This window comes from Solanum tuberosum, unplaced genomic scaffold (assembly GCF_000226075.1).
Source record: "Solanum tuberosum cultivar DM 1-3 516 R44 unplaced genomic scaffold, SolTub_3.0 scf00566, whole genome shotgun sequence".
In the NCBI taxonomy this organism is placed as follows: domain Eukaryota; kingdom Viridiplantae; phylum Streptophyta; class Magnoliopsida; order Solanales; family Solanaceae; genus Solanum; species Solanum tuberosum.
This window is the reverse complement of record NW_006239496.1, coordinates 245,493-254,572: the sequence shown is the minus strand read 5'-3', so window position 1 is coordinate 254,572 and position 9,080 is coordinate 245,493. Positions and strand designations below refer to the sequence as shown.

The 9,080-nt window shown below is 36.3% G+C and overlaps 2 pseudogenes; both read left to right on the top strand.

Annotated features, from left to right (window-relative positions):
• Positions 1–3,371, top strand: part of LOC102582852 (receptor-like protein 12) — a 10,420-nt pseudogene extending 7,049 nt beyond the window's left edge.
• A 1,841-nt stretch (positions 3,372–5,212) lies between these two features.
• LOC102582506 (receptor-like protein 12) lies at positions 5,213–8,028 on the top strand (annotated as a pseudogene).
• The last annotated feature ends 1,052 nt before the right edge of the window (positions 8,029–9,080 follow it).

Below are 9,080 nucleotides of genomic sequence, written 5' to 3'. Positions count from 1 at the left end.
TCTGAAGAGTTTGAGAATTAAAGCAAACTTGAATGATTTTATTCATTGCTTACATCTGCTTAAATACAAGTAAATGCAACTAACTTGACTAAATTGAAGGAACCAACTCTACTAGCTTTAAGCAACTAATCTAACAACTTAATCTTATCTAAAAGATTAGTTGACTTATTCAAACTAATTCAAAATTTAAACTTAAGATACTAACAAATAGATAACCACATGTTTATCTCAATACACCCCCCTCAAGTTAGGTGTGGTGCAACAACACCTAACTTGGTTAGACATCGAAGAAAGGCAGGTTTGGGCAGCGGCTTGGTTAGAGTGTCTGCTACTTGATCTATAGAAGGAAGATATTTGACAGTCACTTTGCCGGAGTTCACACTGTTGCGAAGATAATGAAAGTCTACCGCAATGTGTTTCATCTTAGTGTGAAAAACTGGATTCTTGCTAAGATATGATACGCCAATGTTGTCACAGAAAATACTTGGCGTGTTTGATATATGATACCTCAGTTCATCCAAGAGGTTTTGGACCCATGTAAGCTCCGCGAGTGCATTGGCGACCGATTTGTATTCAGCTTCTGTGGATGATCGAGCAACTGATTGTTGTTTCCTGGAGGACCAAGATATGGGATTTGGTCCCAAGAAGAGCATATGACCCGATGTTGAGATTCTGTCACTGGGATCACCTGCCCAGTCAGCATCAGCATACATATACAAATTCCTATCAGAATGATGACGAATTTCCAAGCACGATGTTGTTGTTGACTTGAGGTAGCGCAGAACCCTTTTTACAGCCTTCCAATGTTCCAGACTTGGAGAATGCATAAATTGGGATAATTTGTTTACTGCAAATGAGATGTCAGGACGCGTGAATGATAAGTATTGCAGCTTACCCAGAGTGCGTCGATAAAGGATTGCATCGGCAGGGGGTGAACCATCATCTGCTTTAGGTGGCGAGCTGGAGCACATCGGTGTGGCAACCCCTTTGCAATCTGTCATATCCACATCAGATAGAATCTCAAGAATATATTGAGATTGAGATAGGATGATCCCATTTGGAACACGCTTAACGTCTATTCCCAAGAAATAATTAAGTTCACCAAGATTCTTTAGTGAGAACCTGCTAGCCAAAGAGTTGATGACCTGCGCAACTAAGTTTGGATGGTTCCCAGTAATGAGAATATCATCCACATATACTAAAATGTAAACAGTAACAGCCAGGGATTTAAAAATGAACAGTGAGGCATCTGATTCGGACTTAACAAATCCAATAGTATTCAAATAAGCCGTGAGGACCTCATACCAGGCGCGCGGGGCTTGTTTTAGGCCATAAATGGCCTTTTTAAAGCTGCATACATGATCTGGAAAATCAGAATTGACATAGCCTTTTGGCTGAGCCATGAATACCTCCTCTTGTAAGTTACCTTGTAAAAAAGCATTGTTCACGTCAAGTTGGTGAACCTGCCAGTTATTTAGTCCAGTGGTCAAACCAAGTGGTCGGCGGAGCAGATTTGGTACCAGTGAGGTGCCCAAGGAGCTTGTGTCCATTGAGTAGCATCACTAGTTGCGCCTTCCAAGTGGCAAAGTTGAGGTTGCCTTGCAGTTTGATAGGTAATTGGGCAGCTGGATTGAACTGTACCACATGAGTGGTAGTCGGAACTGCAGCAGCATTATCAATGGTGGTAGCAGGAACGACCATGTTTGGACGCAAAGAGAGAGAGAGAAAAAAAAATTGGATCGGACTCGTGAGAGTTTTAGAGATGCTCTGATACCATGAAGAGTTTGAGAATTAAAGCAAACTTGAATGATTTTATTCATTGCTTACATCTGCTTAAATACAAGTAAATGCAACTAACTTGACTAAATTGAAGGAACCAACTCTACTAGCTTTAAGCAACTAATCTAACAACTTAATCTTATCTAAAAGATTAGTTGACTTATTCAAACTAATTCAAAATTAAAACTTAAGATACTAACAAATAGATAACCACATGTTTATCTCAATAAACGACACATTTCCGATGTGGTTGGGAACTCTTCCTAAGTTGAGAATTTTAAGCTTGAGATCGAATAAGTTGCATGGACCGATTAGAACGTTAAGAAGTGAAAACATTTTTCTTGAGCTTCGAATGTTGGATATCGCTTCCAATGCCTTCACGGAAAGCTTACCGATGAGTCTGTTTCAACATTTAAAATCCATGAGGAAAATTGACCAAACGATGAATGCATCAAGTGTTGAAGGAGATAGATATTACCAAGACTCGGTAACTGTCGTAACAAAGGGATTTGAGCTTGAAGTTGTGAGAATCTTGTTTTTGTACAGAACTATCGATTTCTCAAACAATAAATTTGAAGGACATATTCCAAGTATTATGGGAGATCTCATTGCACTTCGCATGCTAAATTTATCTCATAATAGATTGCAAGGTCATATACTGCCATCACTTGGAAGATTATCTTCAGTTGAGTCATTGGACCTGTCAAGTAACCATCTTGTAGGAGAGATACCAGCACAATTTGTTTCTCTTACATCTCTTGCAGTCTTAAATCTCTCCTACAATCATCTCGAAGGGTGCATTCCTCAAGGAAATCAATTTCAGACATTTGAGAACAATTCGTATGTAGGTAATGATGGATTACGTGGATTTCCACTATCAAAAGGCTGTCGTAGTGATGATAATGATTCGGAGACAAATGATACCACATCTGGACTAGATGATGAAGAAAGCGACTCTGAATTTCTGAATGATTTTTGGAAAGCTGCTCTTATGGGCTACGGAAGTGGACTATGTATTGGATTATCGATAATATACTTCATGTTCTCAACTGGAAATCCGAGATGACTTGCAAGAATAATTGTAGAACTGGAACACAAAATAATGATGGGAAGGAGAAAGAAGCAGCAAAGGCAAAGGAGTTACAGAAGAAGCAAAAAACCGCTTGTAGAAGAGTTAAAATTTCAGGTATGCAGTTAAGTTCTAGTTTGAGCTTTAGATTATCGCAGCTAACTATATCCTAATTTTCATATTAGTTATATCAGCAACTAATTGAATGCTCTATAAAGCTTATTTTTCTGTCCAAAATTAGTTGGAAGTTGTGATCTAATTATCTGGTTAGAGGCTTGGTTTAACAAGTTCTTCAAGTGTGAGCCAACAGATAGTTTTAGAGTAAAATTCGCCGGACTTAATAACTTTCTTTCAAATTGTAATTTGATTTTAGTATAAAATAAAAGACTTGAATTTCTTTGTGTAAATATAAACATCAGACAGTAAATAAACAAATTCAAATATGCAGGTGGTTAGAGAAGAATTTGTTGGAATGCTCATCAGAGATACAATAATATCAGAAACTGCAGCTTTTGGTTTATAAGTAGACTTTTTATTCTTCCTTTATTAACTTTAGGAAATGTAATATTATGAAGTTTGATGATAAATCAAGTTATGTTATGTTTTAATGTATTCAATGAAATATTATGTGTAGATTTTCCATTGTACCAAAAAAGAAAATAAATATTGTGTGTCCCTGAGGAGACGTTCGATTGAAAAAAATGAAATGTATTTTTCGCTATGGTGATATTTGAAGTAGGAAATGTCAAAAAACTGATAGTTAAGTTGTATTTCAATAAACAGTTGATGATAGTTCATGAGGTAGAAAACTCACACACATGATTGTTCAAGTATGCAACACAGAAAATCGAGATACTTTAGATGTGTTTTTGACCCTTCACTCTTTTTGTTTTGTGTGTTTCTGGATGAAAGAGGTAAGTTAGTCATGTATACGAGTTCAAATGCATTGAATGAAGTGTATGGCATCATATATTCTCTACCGACCGACTAGATAGTCTTTCTGTTGATGAAAAGAGAGAGAGAGTATTCAAAAAAGCTGAATTGACGGAGGAAGATATTTTGGATGCAACAGAGGAAAAGAGAATAAACAAGGAAAAATATCGAGTCTCCCACAATTTTCTCCACAGATGTATCCCTCAAGGACCTTAATTTCATACCTTTGAGGGTAATTCATATGAAGGTAATGATGAATTGCGTGGATTCCAGTTTCGAAAGGTTGTGGCAGTGATCTATTATCAGAGGCAAGTTATATATGTATCATATCTGTGCTTGACGATCAAGAAAGCAATATTGAATTTCTCAATATTTTTTTGGAAAGCTGATCTTATAAGCTATGAAATTGGACTATGTATTGGATTATATGTAGTATGTTTCATGATTTCAGCTGGAAATCCGAAATGGCTCGCAAGAATCATTGAAGAACTGGAACACAAAATTAGTAGTGTATTGAATGAAGTTTATGCATTTCTTGGATTCCTATCTACTCACTGTACAATTTGCAAACTAATAATACTCACTTCACATAATCTAAGAGGGACTTAATTATGAATGAAACTTTGAACTTGAGAATGTGTTATCCGTTGTCCCTAATATAATCGAGCTCAAGAAAGAAGTGAAGGCAGAGTGTGGAATGTCCCTGAAGCTAATTATATCTAACCAGCACCAGCAATGATACAAATGGAGGTTTTCTATCTCAGATTTCTAACACATGGGAAGAAATCGCTAGTATTTTTGTGTCTCTACTAAGATTTTAACCCTACAGATCTCTTCATTATCCGTTAAACCACACACATATTAATTATCATTACAGACTCAATAGTTTGTGGATAATTTGTGTTCCAATCTCATTACTTAAGATCCTCATTTACATTATCATATAGTATAAATCTAACTTCTTTTTTTCTTTGGGGAGCAACACGAAAGTCATTATACTTTTTAGAGTCGGACAAGTGGAATGAGAACGCAACAAAACTATTTGGTAAAGTCCTTATCTTGATTATATGTGTAACACATTTACATTCATAATTCATTATGTTTATTGACTTAACACAACAAAACTAGTTGGTTATGTCCTTGTCTGAATTATATTATATGTGTAACACATTTACATTCATTATTTATTATCTTTCTTGACTTAACGCAAAAAACTATTTGGTTAAGTCCTTGTCTGAATTATATGTGTAACACATTTACATTCATTGTTCATTATCTGTCTTGACTCAACACAACAAAACTATTTGGTTAAGTCCTTGTCTACAGATGTAAGTGTATCTTTCAAAGAAATTGGACTAGTCAAAGAAATCTGCCTATATAGATATGAATAGCCTTTTCTTAATTTTCACTACTCTCAGTACACAGACTTCCTCAGTATTTAGAAGCAACTTGAACTAAAGCATGGGATACAGGCAATTCTCATTTCTGATCTTTGTCTGTTTCTGTCAGCTTTCTTTTTCTTCATCCATACCTCATTCATGCCGCAAAGATCAAAGCACCACTCTTCTAAAATTCAAGAAAACTCTCACTTTAGATCCCTCATTAGTTACGTGTAGTTCCTACTCTTATACGAGTTCATGGAATACGAGCAGAGATTGTTGCTCGTGGGATGGAGTCATATGTGATGAGATGACTGGCTGTGTGATTGAACTTAATCTCAGCTGCAGTGGTCTTGTAGGAAAGATTGATTCCAATAGCAGCCTCTTCCAACTCTCTCATCTCCAAAGGCTTGACCTTTCTTCTAATAACTTCTCTAATTCTCACATCTCGCATGAATTTGGAAGGTTCTCAAGCTTGGCACTTCTTGATCTTTCTGACTCCTATTTCTCAGGTCATATACCTTCTGAAATCTTTCATCTTTCTCAATTACAGTCTCTTCGCCTCTCCCCGTCGTTTGAAACTATTCTAAGACTCACTGCCCATGATTTGAAATTGCTCCTTCAGAATTTGACTCAATTAAGTGAGCTTGATCTTACTTCCATAAATATCTCTTCCACCATTCCTCCAAATTTTTCTTCTCATTTGACAACTATGAGGATGGGAAATACAGGATTGTACGGGATAATACCTGAGAGTATTTTTCACCTTCCCAATCTGGAAACACTTGTCTTACAAAACAATAATCAGCTCAGTGGTTATTTTCCAAAGACTAAATGGAACAGCAGTGCATCTCTCATAGAGTTAGATCTCAGTGGCGTGAATTTTTCTGACAATTTGCCTGAGTCTATTGGCTATCTAACTTCGGTGCATTCTTTGTCTCTTAAAAATTGCAATCTTAGAGGGCCTATTCCTGAATCTCTTTTGAATCTCACTCGCATAGAGGATTTGGACCTTCAATATAACTCCCTGAATGGAACAATACCATCAGGGATGTTCTCTCTTCCGTCACTAAGTCGTTTAGTCTTGAGTAATAACCACTTTTCTGGTCAGTTTGACGATTTCAATTCCAATTCACTAATCTGGATTGATTTAAGTAATAATCAGCTGCAAGGCCATCTTCCCAAGTCGATTCAAAACCATGTGAACCTAACAGGCCTTATTCTTTCTTTCAATAATTTTAGTGGCCATGTGGATGTCAGCTTCCTTGCTGACATCAAACAACTTTATTATCTTGATCTTTCATATAATCGTATCTCGTTGACCAATGAGAACAAACATAATGTTACTTTGCCAGGATCTCTTATGAGCTTACAATTGGCCGCATGTGAAGTGAAAGAATTGGAGTTTCTAAGATCCGCTAAGCTTCTTTGGCAGTTGGATCTTTCAAATAATAAGATTCAAGGAAGAATCCCTGATTGGGCATGGACTAACTGGATGTTCTTATTGCAACGTCTTAATTTATCCCACAACATGCTGGAAAGTGTTGACTCAATTCCACTTCTGTTTATAGAAGCTATTGATTTGCGGTCCAATTTGCTTCAAGGTTCACTACCTATTCCACCAATTTCCACAAGATTCTTCTTCATATCCCATAATAATCTCACTGAAGAAATTCCTTCAGATATTTGCAATTTGACATCACTGGTAATGCTTGATTTGGCAAGAAACAACTTGAAGGGAGCAATTCCGCAATGTTTGGGTAATATCAGTAGCCTCGAGGTTCTGGATATGCACCACAACAGTCTTTCAGGGACTCTTCCAACAACTTTTAGAATTGGAAGTGCACTCAAAAGCTTCAACTTTCATGGCAATAAGCTGGAGGGGAAAATCCCACAATCCTTGACCAATTGCAAGCAACTCGATGTTCTTGATTTAGGAGACAATCACCTCAACGACACATTCCCCATGTGGTTGGTAACTCTGCCAAAGCTGAAAGTTCTAAGTTTGAGATCCAATAAATTGCATGGGTCCATTAGAACTCTAACGACTGAAAACATGTTTCCTCAGCTTAGAATATTAGATCTCTCCTCCAATGCCTTCACAAAAAGATTACCAACAAGTCTATTTCAACATTTGAAAGCCATGAGGACAGTTGATCAAATGATGAATGCACCAAGTGATGAAGGGGATCGATATTACCAAAACTCAGTAGCTCTTGTAACAAAGGGATTGGAGCTTGAAGTTGTGAGAATCTTGTTTTTGTACACCACTGTTGATCTTTCAAACAACAAATTTGATGGATTTATTCCAAGTATTATGGGAGATCTCATTGCACTTTGTGTGCATCTCATAATGGATTACAAGGTCATATACCGCCATCACTTGGAAGTTTATCTTCAGTTGAATCATTGGATATGTCAGGTAACCATCTCATAGGAGAGATTCCAGCACGATTTGCTTCTCTTACATCTCTTGAAGTCTTAAATCTCTCCTACAATCATCTCGAAGGGTGCATTCCTCAAGGACCTTAATTCTATACATTTGAGAACAATTCATATGAAGGTAATGATAGATTACGTGGATTCCCACTTTCAAAAAGTTGTGGTAATGATGGTAATTATTCGGAGACAAATGCAATTCTGAATTTCTGAATGATTGAATTTCTGAATGATTTTTGGAAAGCTGCTCTTATGAGGTATGGAAGTGGACTATGTATTGGATTATCGATTATATATTTCATGTTCTCAACTGGAACTCCGATATGGCTTGCAAGAATCATTGTAGAGCTGGAGCACAAAATAATGATGGGAAGGAGAAAGAAGCAGGGAAGGCAAAGGAATAACAGAAGAAGAAATAATCACTTCTAGACAAGTTATAATGATTTTTGGAAAGCTGCTCTTATGAGGTATGGAAGTGGACTATGTATTGGATTATCGATTATATATTTCATGTTCTCAACTGGAACTCCGATATGGCTTGCAAGAATCATTGTAGAGCTGGAGCACAAAATAATGATGGGAAGGAGAAAGAAGCAGGGAAGGCAAAGGAATAACAGAAGAAGAAATAATCACTTCTAGACAAGTTATAAGTTTTGATTTCAGAACTTGAGGTAAATTCTACAATGATGTTTTAGTTTATTGTAGCTATTAATATCTTATTCTTTTACTAATTGATGCTCTATAGTTTATACTAATAAGTTTTTCATTTCCAATAATTTATATAAGTAGAAGATTCTTAAAAGGATCAGCCTCAGTTGACGTTTAACTAAGATATTTGGATTACAGTGAGGAGCAGCTGGTGTCCTGGAAGAAGAAGTTATGGCAAGATTGATTGAGAAGAGCTAGAAATCTTTCAATAACAGAAACTGCAGCTTATGGCTTTTTGTTCCTTTATTAACTTTAGGAAATGTAATATAATGAATATTGATGATATATCAAGTTATGTAATGTTTTGATGTATTCAATGAATATTGTGTGTAGATTTTCCATTGTACCAAAAAAAGAAAATGAATCTAATGTGTATCCCTGAAGAGATATTCGATTGAAAAATTGAAGTGCATTTTTTCGTTAAGGTGATATTTCAGGTAGGAAGAGTGAAACAGCTGATAGTTAAGTTATGTTTTGATAAACAGTCGTTGATGATAGTTCATGAGGTAGAAAACTCACACACCTAATAGTTGAGGTATACTAAAAATCAGGGATACTTTAGGTGTGCTTTTGACCTTTTCACTCTTTTTGTTTCGTAAATTTCTGGATGGAAGAGGTAAGTTAGTCATGTATACAAGTTTATATGCTTTGAATGAAGTGTATGTCATCATCCATTCTCTACCGACTCAATAGTCTTTCTGTTGATCAAAAGCTGAATTGACGGAGGAAGATATTTTGGGTACTGCAACCGAGGGAAAGAGAATTAACAAGGA